At 40.5% G+C, this 23,876-nt stretch overlaps 1 protein-coding gene across 2 annotated transcripts in view; it reads right to left on the reverse strand.

Moving 5' to 3' along the window:
- HRAS (HRas proto-oncogene, GTPase) overlaps window positions 1–23,876 on the reverse strand; it is a 198,690-nt gene that overhangs the window by 109,144 nt on the left and 65,670 nt on the right. The gene's annotated exons all lie outside the window — the stretch shown is intronic.

Below are 23,876 nucleotides of genomic sequence, written 5' to 3' on the forward strand. Positions count from 1 at the left end.
ACCATATAACTGCTCCCTATAACTCCTCCTATTGCACTATATAACTGCTCCCTATAACTCCTCCTATTGCACTATATAACTGCTCCCTATAACTCCTCCTATTGTACCATATAACTGCTCCCTATAACTCCTCATATTGCACCATATAACTGTTCCCTATAACTCCTCCTATTACACCATATAACTGCTCCCTATAACTCCTTCAATTGCACCATATAACTGCTCTCTAAAACTCCTCCTATTGCACCATATAACAGCTTCCTATAACTCCTCCTATTGCACCATATAGCTGCTCCCTATAACTCCTCCTATTACACCATATAACTGCTCCCTATAACTCCTCCTATTGCATCATATAACTGCTCCCTATAACTCCTCCTATTGCACCATATAACAGCTCCCTATAACTTCTCCTATTGCACCATATAACAGCTCCCTATAAATCCTCCTATTGCACCATATAACTGCTCCCTATAACTCCTCCTATTACACCATATAACTGCTCCCTATAACTCCTCCTATTGCATCATATAACTGCTCCCTATAACTCCTCCTATTGCACCATATAACAGCTCCCTATAACTTCTCCTATTGCACCATAAAACAGCACCCTATAACTCCTCCTATTACACCATATAACTGCTCCCTATTACTCCTACTATTGCATCATACTACAGCTCCATATAACTCCTCCTTTTTCCCCATATAACTGCTCCCTATAACTCCTCCTATTGCACCATATAACAGCTCCCCATAACTCCTCCTATTGCACCAGGTAACAGCTCCCTATAGCTCCTCCTATTGCACCATATATAACAGCTCCCTATAACTCCTCCTATTAAACCATATAACTGCTCCCTATAACTCCTCCTATTGCACAATATAACAGCTCCCTATAACTCCTCCTTTTTCCCCATATAACAGCTCCCTATAACTCCTCCTATTGCACCATATAGCTGTTCCCTATAACTCCTCCTATTGCACCATATAACTGCTCCCTATAACTACTCCTATTGCACCATATAACCGCCCCCTATAACTCCTCCGATTACACCATATAACTGCTTCCTATAACTCCTCCTATTGCACCATATATCCGCTCCCTATAACTCTCCCTATTGCACCATATAACTGCTCCCTATAACTCCTCCTATTGAACCATATAACTGCTCCCTATAACTCCTCCTATTGCACCATATAACAGCTCCCTATAACGCCTCCTATTGCACTATATCACTGCTCCCTATAACTCCCCCTATTGCACCATATAACAACTCCCTATAACACCTCCTATTGCACCATATAACTGTTCCTATAACACAACCTATTGCACCATATAACAGCTCCCTATAACGCCTCCTATTGCACTATATCACTGCTCCCTATAACTCCCCCTATTGCACTATATCACTGCTCCCTATAACTCCCCCTATTGCACCATATAACAGCTCCCTATAACACCTCCTATTGCACCATATAACTGTTCCTATAACACCTCCTATTGCACCATATAACAGCTCCCTATAACTCCTCCTATTACAGCATATAACTGCTCCCTATAACTCCTATTGCACCATATAACTGCTCCCTATAACTCCTCCTATTACACCATATAACTGCTCCCTATAACTCCCCCTATTGCACCATATAACAGCTCCCTATAACTCCCCCTATTGCACCATATAACTGCTCCCTATAACTCCTCCTATTGCACCATATAACTGTGCCCTATAACTCCTCCTATTGCACCATATAACAGCTCCCTATAACTCCTCCTATTGCACCATATAACTGTTCCCTATAACCCCTCCTATTGCACCATATAACAGCTCCCTATAACCCCTCCTATTGCATCATATAACAGCTCCCTATAACTCCCCCTATTGCACTATATCACTGCTCTCTCTAACTCCCCCTATTGCACCATATAACTGTTCCCTATAACCCCTCCTATTGCACCATATAACTGTTCCCTATAACTCCTCCTATTGCACCATATAACTGCTCCCTATAACTCCTCCTATTGCACCATATAACTGCTCTCTATAACTCCTCCTATTACACCATATAACAGCTCCCTATAACCCCTCCTATTGCATCATATAACAGCTCCCTATAACTCCTCCTATTGCACCATATAACTGTTCCCTATAACCCCTCCTATTGCACCATATAACAGCTCCCTATAACTGCTCCTATTGCACCATATAACTGTTCCCTATAACTCCTCCTATTGCACCATATAACAGCTCCCTATAACTCCTCCTATTGCACCATATAACATCTCCCTATAACTCCTCCTATTGCACCATATAACTGCTCCTTATAACTCCTCCTATTGCACCATATAACTGCTCCTTATAACTCCTCCTATTGCACCATATAACAGCTCCCTATAACTCCTCCTATTGCACCATATAACATCTCCCTATAACTCCTCCTATTGCACCATATAACTGCTCCTTATAACTCCTCCTATTGCACCATATAACTGCTCCTTATAACTCCTCCTATTGCACCATATAACAGCTCCCTATAACTGCTCCTATTGCACCATATAACTGCTCCCTATAACTCCTCCTATTGCACCATATAACTGTTCCCTATAACTCCCCCTATTGCACCATATAACTGTTCCCTATAACCCCTCCTATTGCACCATATAACTGTTCCCTATAACTCCTCCTATTGCACCATATAACAGCTCCCTATAACTCCTCCTATTGCACCATATAACATCTCCCTATAACTCCTCCTATTGCACCATATAACTGCTCCTTATAACTCCTCCTATTGCACCATATAACTGCTCCTTATAACTCCTCCTATTGCACCATATAACAGCTCCCTATAACTCCTCCTATTGCACCATATAACATCTCCCTATAACTCCTCCTATTGCACCATATAACTGCTCCTTATAACTCCTCCTATTGCACCATATAACTGCTCCTTATAACTCCTCCTATTGCACCATATAACAGCTCCCTATAACTGCTCCTATTGCACCATATAACTGCTCCCTATAACTCCTCCTATTGCACCATATAACTGTTCCCTATAACTCCTCCTATTGCACCATATAACTGTTCCCTATAACTCCTCCTATTGCACCATATAACTGCTCCCTATAACTCCTACTGTTGCACCATATAACCCTCCCTATAACTCCTATTGCACCATATAACAGCTCCCTATAACTCCTCCTATTGCACCATATAACTGTTCCCTATAACTCCTCCTATTGCACCATATAACTGCTCCTTATAACTCCTCCTATTGCACCATATAACTGCTCCTTATAACTCCTCCTATTGCACCATATAACAGCCCCCTATAACTCCTCCTATTGCACCATATAACATCTCCCTATAACTCCTCCTATTGCACCATATAACTGCTCCTTATAACTCCTCCTATTGCACCATATAACTGCTCCTTATAACTCCTCCTATTGCACCATATAACAGCTCCCTATAACTGCTCCTATTGCACCATATAACTGCTCCCTATAACTCCTCCTATTGCACCATATAACTGCTCCTTATAACTCCTCCTATTGCACCATATAACTTCTCCTTATAACTCCTCCTATTGCACCATATAACAGCTCCCTATAACTGCTCCTATTGCACCATATAACTGCTCCCTATAACTCCTACTGTTGCACCATATAACTCCTCCTATTGCACCATATAACTGCTCCCTATAACTCCTACTGTTGCACCATATAACTCCTCCTATTGCACCATATAACTGCTCCCTATAACTCCTCCTATTGCACCATATAACTGCTCCCTATAACTCCTCCTATTGTACCATATAACCGCTCCCTATAACTCCTCCTATTGCACCATATAACAGCTCCCTATAACTCCTCCTATTGCACTATATCACTGCTCTCTCTAACTCCCCCTATTGCACCATATAACAGCTCCCTATAACTCCTCCTATTGCACCATATAACTGCTCCCTATAACTCCCCCTATTGCACCATATAACTGCTCCTTATAACTCCTCCTATTGCACCATATAACTGCTCCCTATAACACCTCCTATTGCACCATATAACTGTGCCCTATAACTTTGCCTATTGCACCATATAACAGCTCCCTATAACTCATATTGCACCATATAACAGCTCCTTATAACTCCTCCTATTGCACCATATAACTGCTCATATTGCACCATATAACAGCTCCTTATAACTCCTCCTATTGCACCATATAACTCCTCCTATTGCACCATATAACAGCTCCTTATAACTCCTCCTATTGCACCATATAACAGCTCCCTATAACTCCTCCTATTGCACCATATAACTGCTCCCTATAACTCCTCCTATTGCACCATATAACTGCTCCCTATAACTCCTCCTATTGCACCATATAACAGCTCCCTATAACTCCTCCTATTGCACCATATAACTGCTCCCTATAACTCCTCCTATTGCACCATATAACAGCTCCCTATAACTCCTCCTATTGCACCATATAACTGCTCCCTATAACTCCTCCTATTGCACCATATAACAGCTCCTTATAACTCCTCCTATTGCACCATATAACAGCTCCCTATAACTCCTCCTATTGCACCATATAACTGCTCCCTATAACTCCTCCTATTGCACCATATAACTGCTCCCTATAACTCCTCCTATTGCACCATATAACAGCTCCCTATAACTCCTCCTATTGCACCATATAACTGCTCCCTATAACTCCTCCTATTGCACCATATAACTGCTCCCTATAACTCCTCCTATTGCACCATATAACAGCTCCCTATAACACATCCTATTGCACCATATAACTGCTCCCTATAACTCCTCCTATTGCACCATATAACTGCTCCCTATAACTCCTCCTATTGCACCATATAACAGCTCCCTATAACACATCCTATTGCACCATATAACTGCTCCCTATAACTCCTCCTATTGCACCATATAACTGCTCCCTATAACTCCTCCTATTGCACCATATAACTGCTCCCTATAACTCCTCCTATTGCACCATATAACAGCTCCCTATAACACATCCTATTGCACCATATAACTGCTCCCTATAACTCCTCCTATTGCACCATATAACTGCTCCCTATAACTCCTCCTATTGCACCATATAACTGCTCCCTATAACTCCTACTGTTGCACCATATAACTGCTCCCTATAACACCTCCTATTGCACCATATAACAGCTTCCTATAACTCCTCCTATTGCACCATATAACAGCTTCCTATAACTCCTCCTATTGCACCATATAACTGCTCCCTATAACTCCTCCTATTGCACCATATAACTGCTCCCTATAACTCCTCCTATTGCTCCATATAACAGCTCCCTATAACTCCTCCTATTGCACCATATAACAGCTCCCTATAACTCCTCCTATTGCTCCATATAACAGCTCCCTATAACTCCTCCTATTGCACCATATAACAGCTCCCTATAACTCCTCCTATTACACCATATAACAGCTCCCTATAACTGCTCCTATTGCACCATATAACAGCTTCCTATAACTCCTCCTATTGCACCATATAACAGCTTCCTATAACTCCTCCTATTGCACCATATAACTGCTCCCTATAACTGCTCCTATTGCACCATATAACTGCTCCCTATAACTGCTCCTATTGCACCATATAACTGCTCCCTATAACTGCTCCTATTGCACCATATAACTGCTCCCTATAACTGCTCCTATTGCACCATATAACTGCTCCCTATAACTCCTCCTATTACACCATATAACTGCTCCCTATAACTGCTCCTATTGCACCATATAACTGTTCCTATAACCCCTCCTATTGCACCATATAACTGCTCCCTATAACTGCTCCTATTGCACCATATAACTGCTCCCTATAACTCCTCCTATTACACCATATAACTGCTCCCTATAACTCCTCCTATTGCACCATATAACAGCTCCCTATAACACATCCTATTGCACCATATAACTGCTCCCTATAACTCCTCCTATTGCACCATATAACTGCTCCCTATAACTCCTCCTATTGCACCATATAACTGCTCCCTATAACTCCTCCTATTGCACCATATAACTGCTCCCTATAACTCCTCCTATTGCACCATATAACTGTTCCTATAACTCCTCCTATTGCACCATATAACTGCTCCCTATAACTCCTCCTATTGCACCATATAACTGCTCCCTATAACTCCTCCTATTACACCATATAACTGCTCCCTATAACTCCTACTGTTGCACCATATAACTGCTCCCTATAACTCCTCCTATTGCACCATATAAATGCTCCTTATAACTCCTCCTATTGCACCATATAACTGCTCCCTATAACTCCTCCTATTGCACCATATAACTGTTCCTATAACTCCTCCTATTGCACCATATAACTGCTCCTTATAACTCCTCCTATTGCACCATATAACTGCTCCTTATAACTCCTCCTATTGCACCATATAACTGCTCCTTATAACTCCTCCTATTGCACCATATAACTGCTCCCTATAACTCCTCCTATTGCACCATATAACTGCTACCTATAACTCCTCCTATTACACCATATAACTGCTCCCTATAACTCCTACTGTTGCACCATATAACTGCTCCCTATAACTCCTCCTATTGCACCATATAACTGCTCCTTATAACTCCTCCTATTGCACCATATAACTGCTCCCTATAACTCCTCCTATTGCACCATATAACTGTTCCTATAACTCCTCCTATTGCACCATATAACTGCTCCTTATAACTCCTCCTATTGCACCATATAACTGCTCCCTATAACTCCTCCTATTACACCATATAACTGCTCCCTATAACTCCTACTGTTGCACCATATAACTGCTCCCTATAACTCCTCCTATTGCACCATATAACTGCTCCTTATAACTCCTCCTATTGCACCATATAACTGCTCCCTATAACTCCTCCTATTGCACCATATAACTGTTCCTATAACTCCTCCTATTGCACCATATAACTGCTCCTTATAACTCCTCCTATTGCACCATATAACTGCTCCCTATAACTCCTCCTATTACACCATATAACTGCTCCCTATAACTCCTACTGTTGCACCATATAACTGCTCCCTATAACTCCTCCTATTGCACCATATAACTGCTCCCTATAACTGCTCCTATTGCACCATATAACCGCTCCCTATAACTCCTCCTATTGCACCATATAACTGTTCCCTATAACTCCTCCTATTGCACCATATAACTGCTCCCTATAACTCCTCCTATTACACCATATAACAGCTCCCTATAACGCCTCCTATTGCACCATATAACTGTTCCTATAACTCCTCCTATTGCACCATATAACAGCTCCCTATAACTCCTCCTATTGCACCATATAACTGCTCCCTATAACTCCTCCTATTGCACCATATAACTGCTCCCTATAACTCCTCCTATTGCACCATATAACTGCTCCCTATAACTGCTCCTATTGCACCATATAACTGCTCCCTATAACTCCTCCTATTGCACCATATAACTGCTCCCTATAACTCCTCCTATTACACCATATAACTGCTCCCTATAACTCCTCCTATTGCACCATATAACTGCTCCCTATAACTCCTCCTATTGCACCATATAAAAGCTCCTTATAACTCCTCCTATTACACCATATAACTGCTCCCTATAACTCCTCCTATTGCACCATATAACTGCTCCCTATAACTCCTCCTATTGCACCATATAACTGCTCCCTATAACTCCTCCTATTGCACCATATAACTGCTCCCTATAACTCCTCCTATTGCACCATATAACTGCTCCCAATAACCCCTCCTATTGCACCATATAACAGCTCCCTATAACTCCTACTATTGCACCATATAACAGCTCCCTATAACTCCTCCTATTGCACCATATAACAGCTCCCTATAACTCCTACTATTGCACCATATAACAGCTCCCTATAACTCCTCCTATTGTACCATATAACTGCTCCCTATAACTCCTCCTATTGCACCATATAACTGCTCCCTATAACTCCCCCTATTGCACCATATAACAGCTCCCTATAACTCCCCCTATTGCACCATATAACAGCTCCCTATAACTCCTCCTATTGCACCATATAACAGCTCCCTATAACTCCTCCTATTGCACCATATAACAGCTCTCTATAACTCCTCCTATTGCACCATATAACAGCTCCCTATAACTCCTCCTATTGCAAAATATAACAGCTCCCTATAACTCCTCCTATTGCACCATATAACTGCTCCCTATAACTCCTACTGTTGCACCATATAACTCCTCCTATTGCACCATATAACTGCTCCCTATAACTCCTCCTATTGCACCATATAACAGCTCCCTATAACTCCTCCTATTGCACCATATAACAGCTCCATATAACTCCTCCTATTGCACCATATAACAGCTCCCTATAACTCCTCCTATTGCACCATATAACTGCTCACTATAACTCCTCCTATTGCACCATATAACTGTTTCCTATAACTCCTCCTATTGCACCATATAACTGTTCCCTATAACTCCTCCTATTGCCGCATATAACTGCTCCCTATAACTCCTCCTATTGCACCATATAACTGTTCCCTATAACTCCTCCTATTGCACCATATAACTGCTCCCTATAACACCTCCTATTACACCATATAGCAGCTCCCTATAACTCCTCCTATTGCACTATATAACTGTTCCCTATAACTCCTCCTATTGTACCATATAACTGCTCCCTATAACTCCTCCTATTACACCATATAACAGCTCCCTATAACTCCTCCTATTGCACCATATAGCAGCTCCCTATAACTCCTCCTGTTGCACCATATAACAGCTCCTTATAACTCCTCCTATTGGACCTTATAACTGCTCCCTATAACACCTCCTATTGCACCATATAACTGCTTCCTATAACTCCTCATATTGCACCATATAGCTGTTCCCTATAACTCCTCCTATTGCACCATATAACAGCTCCCTATAACTCCTCCTATTGCACCATATAACTGCTCCCTATAACACCTCCTATTGCACCATATAACAGCTCCCTATAACTCCTCCTATTGCACCATATAACTGCTCCCTATAACTCCTCCTATTGTACCATATAACTGCTCCCTATAACTTCTCCTATTGCACCATATAACAGCTCCCTATAACTCCTCCTATTGCACTATATAACAGCTCCCTATAACTCCTCCTATTGCACCATATAACTGCTCCCTATAACTCCTTCTATTGCACCATATAACACCTCCCTATAACTCCTCCTATTACACCATATAACACCTCCGTATAACTCCTCATATTGTACCATATAACTGTTCCCTATAACTCCTCCTATTGCACCATATAACAGCTCCCTATAACTCCTCCTATTGCACCATATAACTGCTCCCTATAACTCCTCCTATTGCACCATATAACTGCTCCCTATAACTCCTCCTATTGCACCATATAACAGCTACCTATAACTCCTCCTATTGCACCATATAACTGCTCCCTATAACTCCTCCTATTGCACCATATAACTGTTCCTTATAACTCCTATTGCACCATATAAAAGCTCCCTATAACTCCTCTTATTGCCCCATATAACAGCTCCCTATAACTCCTCCTATTACACCATATAACATCTCCCTATAACTCCTCCTATTACACCATATAACAGCTCCCTATAACTCCTCCTATTGCACCATATAACAGCTTCCTATAACTCCTATTGCACCATATAACTACTCCCTATAACTCCTCCTATTGCACCATATAACAGCTCCCTATAACTCCTATTGCACCATATAACAGCTTCCTATAACTCCTATTGCACCATATAACAGCTCCCTATAACTCCTCCTATTGCACCATATAACTGCTCCCTATAACTCCTCCTATTGCACCATATAACTGATCCCTATAATGCCTCCTATTGCACCATATAACTGCTCCCTATAACTCCTCCTATTGCACCATATAACAGCTCCCTATAACTCCTCCTATTGCACCTTATAACTGCTCCCTATAACACCTCCTATTGCACCATATAACTGCTCCCTATAACTCCTCCTATTGCACCATATAACTGTTCCCTATAACTCCTCCTCTTGCACCATATAACATCTCCCTATAACTCCTCCTATTGCATTATATAACAGCTCCCTATAACTCCTCCTATTGCACCATATAACTGCTCCCTATAACACCTCCTATTGCACCATATAACAGCTCCCTATAACGCCTCCTATTGCACCATATAACTGCTCTCTATAACTCCTCCTATTGCACCATATAACTGCTCCCTATAACTCCTCCTATTACATCATATAACAGCTCCCTATAACTCCTCCTATTGCACGATATAACAGCTCCCTATAACTCCTCCTATTGCAACATATAACTGCTCCCTATAACTCCTATTGCACCATATAACAGCTCCCTATAACTCCTATTGCACCATATAACTGCTCCCTATAACTCCTCCTATTGCACCATATAACAGCTCCCTATAACTCCTCCTATTACACCATATAACAGCTCCCTATAACTCCTCCTATTGCACCATATAACTGCTCACTATAACTCCTCCTATTGCACCATATAACTGTTTCCTATAACTCCTCCTATTGCACCATATAACTGTTCCCTATAACTCCTCCTATTGCCGCATATAACTGCTCCCTATAACTCCTCCTATTGCACCATATAACTGTTCCCTATAACTCCTCCTATTGCACCATATAACTGCTCCCTATAACACCTCCTATTACACCATATAGCAGCTCCCTATAACTCCTCCTATTGCACCATATAACTGCTCCCTATAACTCCTCCTATTACATCATATAACAGCTCCCTATAACTCCTCCTATTGCACGATATAACAGCTCCCTATAACTCCTCCTATTGCAACATATAACTGCTCCCTATAACTCCTCCTATTGCAACATATAACTGCTCCCTATAACTCCTATTGCACCATATAACAGCTCCCTATAACTCCTATTGCACCATATAACTGCTCCCTATAACTCCTCCTATTGCACCATATAACAGCTCCCTATAACTCCTCCTATTGCACCATATAACAGCTCCCTATAACTCCTTCTATTGCACCATATAACTGCTCACTATAACTCCTCCTATTGCACCATATAACTGTTTCCTATAACTCCTCCTATTGCACCATATAACTGTTCCCTATAACTCCTCCTATTGCCGCATATAACTGCTCCCTATAACTCCTCCTATTGCACCATATAACTGTTCCCTATAACTCCTCCTATTGCACCATATAACTGCTCCCTATAACACCTCCTATTACACCATATAGCAGCTCCCTATAACTCCTCCTATTGCACCATATAACTGTTCCCTATAACTCCTCCTATTGTACCATATAACTGCTCCCTATAACTCCTCCTATTACACCATATAACAGCTCCCTATAACTCCTCCTATTGCACCATATAGCAGCTCCCTATAACTCCTCCTGTTGCACCATATAACAGCTCCTTATAACTCCTCCTATTGGACCATATAACTGCTCCCTATAACACCTCCTATTGCACCATATAACTGCTTCCTATAACTCCTCATATTGCACCATATAGCTGTTCCCTATAACTCCTCCTATTGCACCATATAACAGCTCCCTATAACTCCTCCTATTGCACCATATAACTGCTCCCTATAACACCTCCTATTGCACCATATAACAGCTCCCTATAACTCCTCCTATTGCACCATATAACTGCTCCCTATAACTCCTCCTATTGTACCATATAACTGCTCCCTATAACTCCTCCTATTGCACCATATAACAGCTCCCTATAACTCCTCCTATTGCACTATATAACAGCTCCCTATAACTCCTCCTATTGCACCATATAACTGCTCCCTATAACTCCTCCTATTGCACCATATAACACCTCCCTATAACTCCTCCTATTACACCATATAACACCTCCCTATAACTCCTCATATTGTACCATATAACTGTTCCCTATAACTCCTCCTATTGCACCATATAACAGCTCCCTATAACTCCTCCTATTGCACCATATAACTGCTCCCTATAACTCCTCCTATTGCACCATATAACTGTTCCCTATAACTCCTCCTATTGCACCATATAACAGCTACCTATAATTCCTCCTATTGCACCATATAACTGCTCCCTATAACTCCTCCTATTGCACCATATAACTGTTCCTTATAACTCCTATTGCACCATATAAAAGCTCCCTATAACTCCTCTTATTGCCCCATATAACTGCTCCCTATAACTCCTCCTATTACACCATATAACATCTCCCTATAACTCCTCCTATTACACCATATAACAGCTCCCTATAACTCCTCCTATTGCACCATATAACAGCTTCCTATAACTCCTATTGCACCATATAACTACTCCCTATAACTCCTCCTATTGCACCATATAACAGCTCCCTATAACTCCTATTGCACCATATAACAGCTTCCTATAACTCCTATTGCACCATATAACAGCTCCCTATAACTCCTCCTATTGCACCATATAACTGCTCCCTATAACTCCTCCTATTGCACCATATAACTGATCCCTATAATGCCTCCTATTGCACCATATAACTGCTCCCTATAACTCCTCCTATTGCACCATATAACAGCTCCCTATAACTCCTCCTATTGCACCTTATAACTGCTCCCTATAACACCTCCTATTGCACCATATAACTGCTCCCTATAACTCCTCCTATTGCACCATATAACTGTTCCCTATAACTCCTCCTATTGCACCATATAACATCTCCCTATAACTCCTCCTATTGCATTATATAACAGCTCCCTATAACTCCTCCTATTGCACCATATAACTGCTCCCTATAACACCTCCTATTGCACCATATAACAGCTCCCTATAACGCCTCCTATTGCACCATATAACTGCTCTCTATAACTCCTCCTATTGCACCATATAACTGCTCCCTATAACTCCTCCTATTACATCATATAACAGCTCCCTATAACTCCTCCTATTGCACGATATAACAGCTCCCTATAACTCCTCCTATTGCAACATATAACTGCTCCCTATAACTCCTATTGCACCATATAACAGCTCCCTATAACTCCTATTGCACCATATAACTGCTCCCTATAACTCCTCCTATTGCACCATATAACAGCTCCCTATAACTCCTCCTATTACACCATATAACAGCTCCCTATAACTCCTCCTATTGCACCATATAACTGCTCACTATAACTCCTCCTATTGCACCATATAACTGTTTCCTATAACTCCTCCTATTGCACCATATAACTGTTCCCTATAACTCCTCCTATTGCCGCATATAACTGCTCCCTATAACTCCTCCTATTGCACCATATAACTGTTCCCTATAACTCCTCCTATTGCACCATATAACTGCTCCCTATAACACCTCCTATTACACCATATAGCAGCTCCCTATAACTCCTCCTATTGCATCATATAACTGCTCCCTATAACTCCTCCTATTACATCATATAACAGCTCCCTATAACTCCTCCTATTGCACGATATAACAGCTCCCTATAACTCCTCCTATTGCAACATATAACTGCTCCCTATAACTCCTCCTATTGCACGATATAACAGCTCCCTATAACTCCTCCTATTGCAACATATAACTGCTCCCTATAACTCCTATTGCACCATATAACAGCTCCCTATAACTCCTATTGCACCATATAACTGCTCCCTATAACTCCTCCTATTGCACCATATAACAGCTCCCTATAACTCCTCCTATTGCACCATATAACAGCTCCCTATAACTCCTCCTATTGCACCATATAACTACTCACTATAACTCCTCCTATTGCACCATATAACTGTTTCCTATAACTCCTCCTATTGCACCATATAACTGTTCCCTATAACTCCTCCTATTGCCGCATATAACTGCTCCCTATAACTCCTCCTATTGCACCATATAACTGTTCCCTATAACTCCTCCTATTGCACCATATAACTGCTCCCTATAACACCTCCTATTACACCATATAGCAGCTCCCTATAACTCCTCCTATTGCACCATATAACTGTTCCCTATAACTCCTCCTATTGTACCATATAACTGCTCCCTATAACTCCTCCTATTACACCATATAACAGCTCCCTATAACTCCTCCTATTGCACCATATAGCAGCTCCCTATAACTCCTCCTGTTGCACCATATAACAGCTCCTTATAACTCCTCCTATTGGACCATATAACTGCTCCCTATAACACCTCCTATTGCACCATATAACTGCTTCCTATAACTCCTCATATTGCACCATATAGCTGCTCCCTATAACTCCTCCTATTGCACCATATAACAGCTCCCTATAACTCCTCCTATTGCACCATATAACTGCTCCCTATAACACCTCCTATTGCACCATATAACAGCTCCCTATAACTCCTCCTATTGCACCATATAACTGCTCCCTATAACTCCTCCTATTGTACCATATAACTGCTCCCTATAACTCCTCCTATTACACCATATAACAGCTCCCTATAACTCCTCCTATTGCACCATATAACAGCTTCCTATAACTCCTATTGCACCATATAACTACTCCCTATAACTCCTCCTATTGCACCATATAACAGCTCCCTATAACTCCTATTGCACCATATAACAGCTTCCTATAACTCCTATTGCACCATATAACAGCTCCCTATAACTCCTCCTATTGCACCATATAACTGCTCCCTATAACTCCTCCTATTGCACCATATAACTGATCCCTATAATGCCTCCTATTGCACCATATAACTGCTCCCTATAACTCCTCCTATTGCACCATATAACAGCTCCCTATAACTCATCCTATTGCACCTTATAACTGCTCCCTATAACACCTCCTATTGCACCATATAACTGCTCCCTATAACTCCTCCTATTGCACCATATAACTGTTCCCTATAACTCCTCCTATTGCACCATATAACATCTCCCTATAACTCCTCCTATTGCATTATATAACAGCTCCCTATAACTCCTCCTATTGCACCATATAACTGCTCCCTATAACACCTCCTATTGCACCATATAACAGCTCCCTATAACGCCTCCTATTGCACCATATAACTGCTCTCTATAACTCCTCCTATTGCACCATATAACTGCTCCCTATAACTCCTCCTATTACATCATATAACAGCTCCCTATAACTCCTCCTATTGCACGATATAACAGCTCCCTATAACTCCTCCTATTGCAACATATAACTGCTCCCTATAACTCCAATTGCACCATATAACAGCTCCCTATAACTCCTATTGCACCATATAACTGCTCCCTATAACTCCTCCTATTGCACCATATAACAGCTCCCTATAACTCCTCCTATTACACCATATAACAGCTCCCTATAACTCCTCCTATTGCACCATATAACTGCTCACTATAACTCCTCCTATTGCACCATATAACTGTTTCCTATAACTCCTCCTATTGCACCATATAACTGTTCCCTATAACTCCTCCTATTGCCGCATATAACTGCTCCCTATAACTCCTCCTATTGCACCATATAACTGTTCCCTATAACTCCTCCTATTGCACCATATAACTGCTCCCTATAACACCTCCTATTACACCATATAGCAGCTCCCTATAACTCCTCCTATTGCACCATATAACTGCTCCCTATAACTCCTCCTATTACATCATATAACAGCTCCCTATAACTCCTCCTATTGCACGATATAACAGCTCCCTATAACTCCTCCTATTGCAACATATAACTGCTCCCTATAACTCCTATTGCACCATATAACAGCTCCCTATAACTCCTATTGCACCATATAACTGCTCCCTATAACTCCTCCTATTGCACCATATAACAGCTCCCTATAACTCCTCCTATTGCACCATATAACAGCTCCCTATAACTCCTCCTATTGCACCATATAACTGCTCACTATAACTCCTCCTATTGCACCATATAACTGTTTCCTATAACTCCTCCTATTGCACCATATAACTGTTCCCTATAACTCCTCCTATTGCCGCATATAACTGCTCCCTATAACTCCTCCTATTGCACCATATAACTGTTCCCTATAACTCCTCCTATTGCACCATATAACTGCTCCCTATAACACCTCCTATTACACCATATAGCAGCTCCCTATAACTCCTCCTATTGCACCATATAACTGTTCCCTATAACTCCTCCTATTGTACCATATAACTGCTCCCTATAACTCCTCCTATTACACCATATAACAGCTCCCTATAACTCCTCCTATTGCACCATATAGCAGCTCCCTATAACTCCTCCTGTTGCACCATATAACAGCTCCTTATAACTCCTCCTATTGGACCATATAACTGCTCCCTATAACACCTCCTATTGCACCATATAACTGCTTCCTATAACTCCTCATATTGCACCATATAGCTGTTCCCTATAACTCCTCCTATTGCACCATATAACAGCTCCCTATAACTCCTCCTATTGCACCATATAACTGCTCCCTATAACACCTCCTATTGCACCATATAACAGCTCCCTATAACTCCTCCTATTGCACCATATAACTGCTCCCTATAACTCCTCCTATTGTACCATATAACTGCTCCCTATAACTCCTCCTATTGCACCATATAACAGCTCCCTATAACTCCTCCTATTGCACTATATAACAGCTCCCTATAACTCCTCCTATTGCACCATATAACTGCTCCCTATAACTCCTCCTATTGCACCATATAACTGCTCCCTATAACTCCTCCTATTGCACCATATAACACCTCCCTATAACTCCTCCTATTACACCATATAACACCTCCCTATAACTCCTCATATTGTACCATATAACTGTTCCCTATAACTCCTCCTATTGCACCATATAACAGCTCCCTATAACTCCTCCTATTGCACCATATAACTGCTCCCTATAACTCCTCCTATTGCACCATATAACTGTTCCCTATAACTCCTCCTATTGCACCATATAACAGCTACCTATAACTCCTCCTATTGCACCATATAACTGCTCCCTATAACTCCTCCTATTGCACCATATAACTGTTCCTTATAACTCCTATTGCACCATATAAAAGCTCCCTATAACTCCTCTTATTGCCCCATATAACTGCTCCCTATAACTCCTCCTATTACACCATATAACATCTCCCTATAACTCCTCCTATTACACCATATAACAGCTCCCTATAACTCCTCCTATTGCACCATATAACAGCTTCCTATAACTCCTATTGCACCATATAACTACTCCCTATAACTCCTCCTATTGCACCATATAACAGCTCCCTATAACTCCTATTGCACCATATAACAGCTTCCTATAACTCCTATTGCACCATATAACAGCTCCCTATAACTCCTCCTATTGCACCATATAACTGCTCCCTATAACTCATCCTATTGCACCATATAACTGATCCCTATAATGCCTCCTATTGCACCATATAACTGCTCCCTATAACTCCTCCTATTGCACCATATAACAGCTCCCTATAACTCCTCCTATTGCACCTTATAACTGCTCCCTATAACACCTCCTATTGCACCATATAACTGCTCCCTATAACTCCTCCTATTGCACCATATAACTGTTCCCTATAACTCCTCCTATTGCACCATATAACATCTCCCTATAACTCCTCCTATTGCACCATATAACTGCTCCCTATAACTCCTCCTATTGCACCATATAACTGTTCCCTATAACTCCTCCTATTGCACCATATAACATCTCCCTATAACTCCTCCTATTGCATTATATAACAGCTCCCTATAACTCCTCCTATTGCACCATATAACTGCTCCCTATAACACCTCCTATTGCACCATATAACAGCTCCCTATAACGCCTCCTATTGCACCATATAACTGCTCTCTATAACTCCTCCTATTGCACCATATAACTGCTCCCTATAACTCCTCCTATTACATCATATAACAGCTCCCTATAACTCCTCCTATTGCACGATATAACAGCTCCCTATAACTCCTCCTATTGCAACATATAACTGCTCCCTATAACTCCTATTGCACCATATAACAGCTCCCTATAACTCCTATTGCACCATATAACTGCTCCCTATAACTCCTCCTATTGCACCATATAACAGCTCCCTATAACTCCTCCTATTACACCATATAACAGCTCCCTATAACGCCTCCTATTGCCCCATATAACAGCTCCCTATAACTCTTCATATTGCACAATATAACTGCTCCCTATAACTCCTCCTATTGCACCATATAACATCTCCCTATAACTCCTCCTATTGCACCATATAACTGCTCCCTATAACTCCTCCTATTGCCCATATAACTGCTCCCTATAACTCCTCCTATTGCACCATATAACAGTTCCCTATAACTCCTCCTATTGCAGCATAAAATAGTTCCTTATAACTCCTCCTATTGCACCATATAACCCTCCATATAACTCCTCCTATTGCACCATATAACAGCTCCCTATAACTCCTCCTATTGCACCATATAACAGCTCCCTATAACTCCTCCTATTGCACCATATAACAGCTCCCTATAACTCCTATTGCACCATATAACTGCTCCCTACAGGGAGTGCAGAATTATTAGGCAAATGAGTATTTTGACCACATCATCCTCTTTATGCATGTTGTCTTACTCCAAGCTGTATAGGCTCGAAAGCCTACTACCAATTAAGCATATTAGGTGATGTGCATCTCTGTAATGAGAAGGGGTGTGGTCTAATGACATCAACACCCTATATCAGGTGTGCATAATTATTAGGCAACTTCCTTTCCTTTGGCAAAATGGGTCAAAAGAAGGACTTGACAGGCTCAGAAAAGTCAAAAATAGTGAGATATCTTGCAGAGGGATGCAGCACTCTTAAAATTGCAAAGCTTCTGAAGCGTGATCATCGAACAATCAAGCGTTTCATTCAAAATAGTCAACAGGGTCACAAGAAGCGTGTGGAAAAACCAAGGCGCAAAATAACTGCCCATGAACTGAGAAAAGTCAAGCGTGCAGCTGCCAAGATGCCACTTGCCACCAGTTTGGCCATATTTCAGAGCTGCAACATCACTGGAGTGCCCAAAAGCACAAGGTGTGCAATACTCAAGAGACATGGCCAAGGTAAGAAAGGCTAAAAGACGACCACCACTGAACAAGACACACAAGCTGAAACGTCAAGACTGGGCCAAGAAATATCTCAAGACTGATTTTTCTAAGGTTTTATGGACTGATGAAATGAGAGTGAGTCTTGATGGGCCAGATGGATGGGCCCGTGGCTGGATTGGTAAAGGGCAGAGAGCTCCAGTCCGACTCAGACGCCAGCAAGGTGGAGGTGGAGTACTGGTTTGGGCTGGTATCATCAAAGATGAGCTTGTGGGGCCTTTTCGGGTTGAGGATGGAGTCAAGCTCAACTCACAGTCCTACTGCCAGTTTCTGGAAGACACCTTCTTCAAGCAGTGGTACAGGAAGAAGTCTGCATCCTTCAAGAAAAACATGATTTTCATGCAGGACAATGCTCCATCACACGCGTCCAAGTACTCCACAGCGTGGCTGGCAAGAAAGGGTATAAAAGAAGAAAATCTAATGACATGGCCTCCTTGTTCACCTGATCTGAACCCCATTGAAATGTGAGATTTACAAGGAGGGAAAACAGTACACCTCTCTGAACAGTGTCTGGGAGGCTGTGGTTGCTGCTGCACGCAATGTTGATGGTGAACAGATCAAAACACTGACAGAATCCATGGATGGCAGGCTTTTGAGTGTCCTTGCAAAGAAAGGTGGCTATATTGGTCACTGATTTGTTTTTGTTTTGTTTTTGAATGTCAGAAATGTATATTTGTGAATGTTGAGATGTTATATTGGTTTAACTGGTAAAAATAAATAATTGAAATGGGTATATATTTGTTTTTTGTTAAGTTGCCTAATAATTATGCACAGTAATAGTCACCTGCACACACAGATATCCCCCTAAAATAGCTATAACTAAAAACAAACTAAAAACTACTTCCAAAAGTATTCAGCTTTGATATTAATGAGTTTTTTGGGTTCATTGAGAACATAGTTGTTGTTCAATAATAAAATTAATCCTCAAAAATACAACTTGCCTAATAATTCTGCACTCCCTGTATAACTCCTCCTATTGCACCATATAATGGCTCTCTATAACTCCTCCTATTACACCATATAACAGCTCCCTATAACTCCTCCTATTGCACCATATAACAGCTCCCTATAACTCCTCCTATTGCACCATATAACTGCTCCCTATAACCCCTCCTATTGCACCATATAACAGCTCCCTATAACTTCCCCTATTGCACCATATAACAGCTCCCTATAACTCCTCCTATTGCACCATATAACTGCTCCCTATAACGCCTCCTATTGCCCCATATAACAGCTCCTATAACTCTTCATATTGCACAATATAAGTGTTCCCTGTAACTTCTCCTATTCCCCCTGTATATAAGCTCCCTGCAACTCACCTTGCCCTGTTTAGTAACATAGTCTACTTACTACTGCCATTTAATCACTTTGTTATTTCTCTCCTTGTTACCTCCAGCAAGTAAAGGGATCATTAGGAACTCTACTTCACATACTATTTTAAACTGCATATTTTGAGCATTACATTGTACTGTGCATGTAACTCCTTCACATAGAGAAATGTAGAGAACACCCCCTCTCAATGTAAAATGGAGCTTTCCAGAATCCTGTAAAGAACCTTTTAGCACTCACAGATCTTATAAGGTGACCTAGCCTGAGCTGATAACTTTACAGAATATGGTCCTAAAACTTTTTTTGTGGCATATTCAAATGAATAAGCTAGAAAGTACCTTATTTTAGGCTGACCAGACTTCCCAAATTTCCCACGATACTTCACAATTTGGGACTAAGTTTGCAGGTGTCCTGGATTGTCCTGAATTTGCTACTTATTTAGTGTGCGATGGCCCAAATATGAGCACAACTTATTTAGCGCTCACACCTTATAGGAAATAGTGATTTCTTCACCCTAAATAAACAGGGCTCATGCTAAATAAGTTCTTCTCATTTTTGGGTCATCTCATGCAGACTATAATGTCCCAGCAGAGAATGTGAATGAACATTAAATGGACAAAAAAACATCATTTCTTTCATGATTCAGATAGAGCATATTATTATTATAATTATAACAACTTTCCAATTTACTTGTATCACCAAATTTGGTCCTCTTGGTATCCTTTGTGGAAGGAGCAGCAATACACTACTGGGAGTTAGCTGAACACATAAGGAGAGCCAATGACAAGAGGTATATGTGCAGCCACCAGTCAGCTGCACGCTTCCAGTAGTGCATCTCTGAGCCTACCTAGGTATTCATTTCAACAAGATACCAAAGTAACTATTAGATAATAGAAGTAAATTGGAACATTGTTTAAAGGGACATTAAACACTAAATAAATGTTAGATAGAATGATGCATTCAAATAAAAGATTAGTCTGAGAATAACACGTAGATGTCTTTTTTAAAGTTTCATTAGCTTTTTAAATATTGAAAAAAATAAGTGTAAAGTTTTAGTGTCTATAAAACAATGGGAGCTGCCATGTTGTAACTTGGTTACCTTCTCTGCTGTGGCCAATTAGGGACAGTAATAAATAGGTTACTAGAGTGTGCAGCCAATGGCTGTGTGGAATATAACCGTGTTCTGCACTTTTAACAGGAACTGAAACTCACAATTTCAGAATAGAATTACAGAAAAATGAGGCAAAATAAATATTGAAAGTATATTGCAGAGTGTTTTATATATATATATATATATATATATAATTTATCATTTTATATAACCATCTCAAAGTGTTTAATATCCCTTTAAACATTCATGCTCTCTATAAATCATTATTGTTTCATATGAGTTTACTGTCCTATAATTACATATTATTGTATAGTTCAGCAGCTAGTTTGGTCATTCAATTTGCTGTGGTTTGCTTTAATGCTGGTCAGCTTGTTAGATGCATTGCTTTGTGTATGTTGTGCATTAATAATAGCGATGATGCTGTTGCTTTACACTAACAAGTAATAATTTGTGCTCACACCTGGTAATAGATTTGAATCACCTCTTGAACATTTATAAGGTGTCTCGAATTTGGGTCTGGAAAAATGTGGTGACATATACAAGCTGAGAATGTGCAATGTACTGCTTTAAATCTATTTTTCTTTTATATGCTATAACCTTTTCACCTGCGTATAATATACTTTACAGAAGGACACAAATACTACATATTACTGTATATATAATCTCCTTGTGCTATAAAGCTTCAGCACAACAGGAAGACCTGCCCAAGTTCATGCATAACGTGCCCAAGGTCATGCATATCTAACCCTGGGGGCGTATATCTGCCATAAAACGGAAGGCCTGTCATTAGCCTGCTCTGTATTCTGATTTCTCTCAAACTGATCGAAGTCTTTTCAATTAGGAGAGGCTGGCAAAACAGGGCCACTTAAGCTAAAAATAAATGGATGAGGCATTAAATGATTAGGCATGGTGAGGTATTATTGATTGTGAGAGAGAAGCTTCCATTAGCGATGCTACAGAATAAAACATGCAATGTACTCATGTCCTCATATTACTAGCTGTCATTCCTGCAAAACACAAAATGGACAGGAGTAACGATGAACCGCATTATTGCATATCAGTGTTTTGTTCTTTTAAAGGGACATTAGACTTAAAGGACCATTCAATGCAGTAGAATTGCAAAATTAACAGGTGCATAATAAAAATACAAAGATTTAACACATACTCTGAATTCCAAATAAGCAGTAGATTTTTTTCTGACAATTTTTTTTCTCCCATTTTTCGGCCCCCTGTATCATGTGACAGACATCAGCCAATCACAGACCATTATACGTATACCCTGTGAGCTTGTGCACATGCTCAGTAGGATTTTGCTTCCCAGAAAGTGTGAATATAAAAAGACTGTGCAAAATTTGATAATGTAGGTAAATTGGAAAGTGTCTTAAAACTGCTGCTCTATCTGAATCATAAAAGTTTATTTTGACTTGAGTGTCCCTTTAAAACATTTCAACAAGGCATATATATAACTTCCAAACTAAACAGGACGTGCACATGTAGTCGGAGAGATAGAAGCTGTCTGACATACTCCGTAAGCACATTCTGAGTGTGTTGCTGGTTTTTTTTGGGGGGTGGGTTTCCAGCACATAAGGATAGCCTTATGCTTATCTCAGACATTAATTAGTAAATAGGATAGCCTTACACTTATCCAAAGCATTAATTAGTACATAGGATAGCCCTATGCTTATCCCAGGAATTAATTAGTACATAGGATAGCCTTATGCTTATCTCAGACATTAATTAGTACATAAGATAGCCTTATACTTTTCTGAGGCATTAATTAGTATATAGGATAGCCTTATGCTTATCTCAGGCATTGATTAGTACATAGGATAGCCTTATGCTTATCTCAGAGATCAATTAGTACATAGGTACTTATCTCAGGAATTAATTAGTACATAGGGTAGCCTTATGCTTATCTCAGACATCAATTAGTACATAGGTACTTATCTCAGGCATCAATTAGTACATAGGATAGCCTTATGCTTATCTCAGGCATTAAGAAGTGCATAGGATAGCCTTATGCTTATCTCAGGCATTAATTAGTACATAGGATACCCTTATGCTTATCGCAGGCATCAGTTAGTACATAGGTACTTATCCCATGCATTAATTAGTACATAGGATAGCCTTATGCTTATCTCAGACATTAATTAGTACATAAGATAGCCTTATACATTTCTCAGGCATTAATTAGTATATATGATAAACTTATGCTTATCCCAGGCATTAATTAGTACATAGGATAGCATTATGTTATCTCAGGCATTAATTAGTACATAG

The sequence above is a fragment of the Bombina bombina genome, chromosome 7 (genome assembly GCF_027579735.1).
Source record: "Bombina bombina isolate aBomBom1 chromosome 7, aBomBom1.pri, whole genome shotgun sequence".
NCBI classification, from domain to species: Eukaryota; Metazoa; Chordata; class Amphibia; order Anura; family Bombinatoridae; genus Bombina; species Bombina bombina.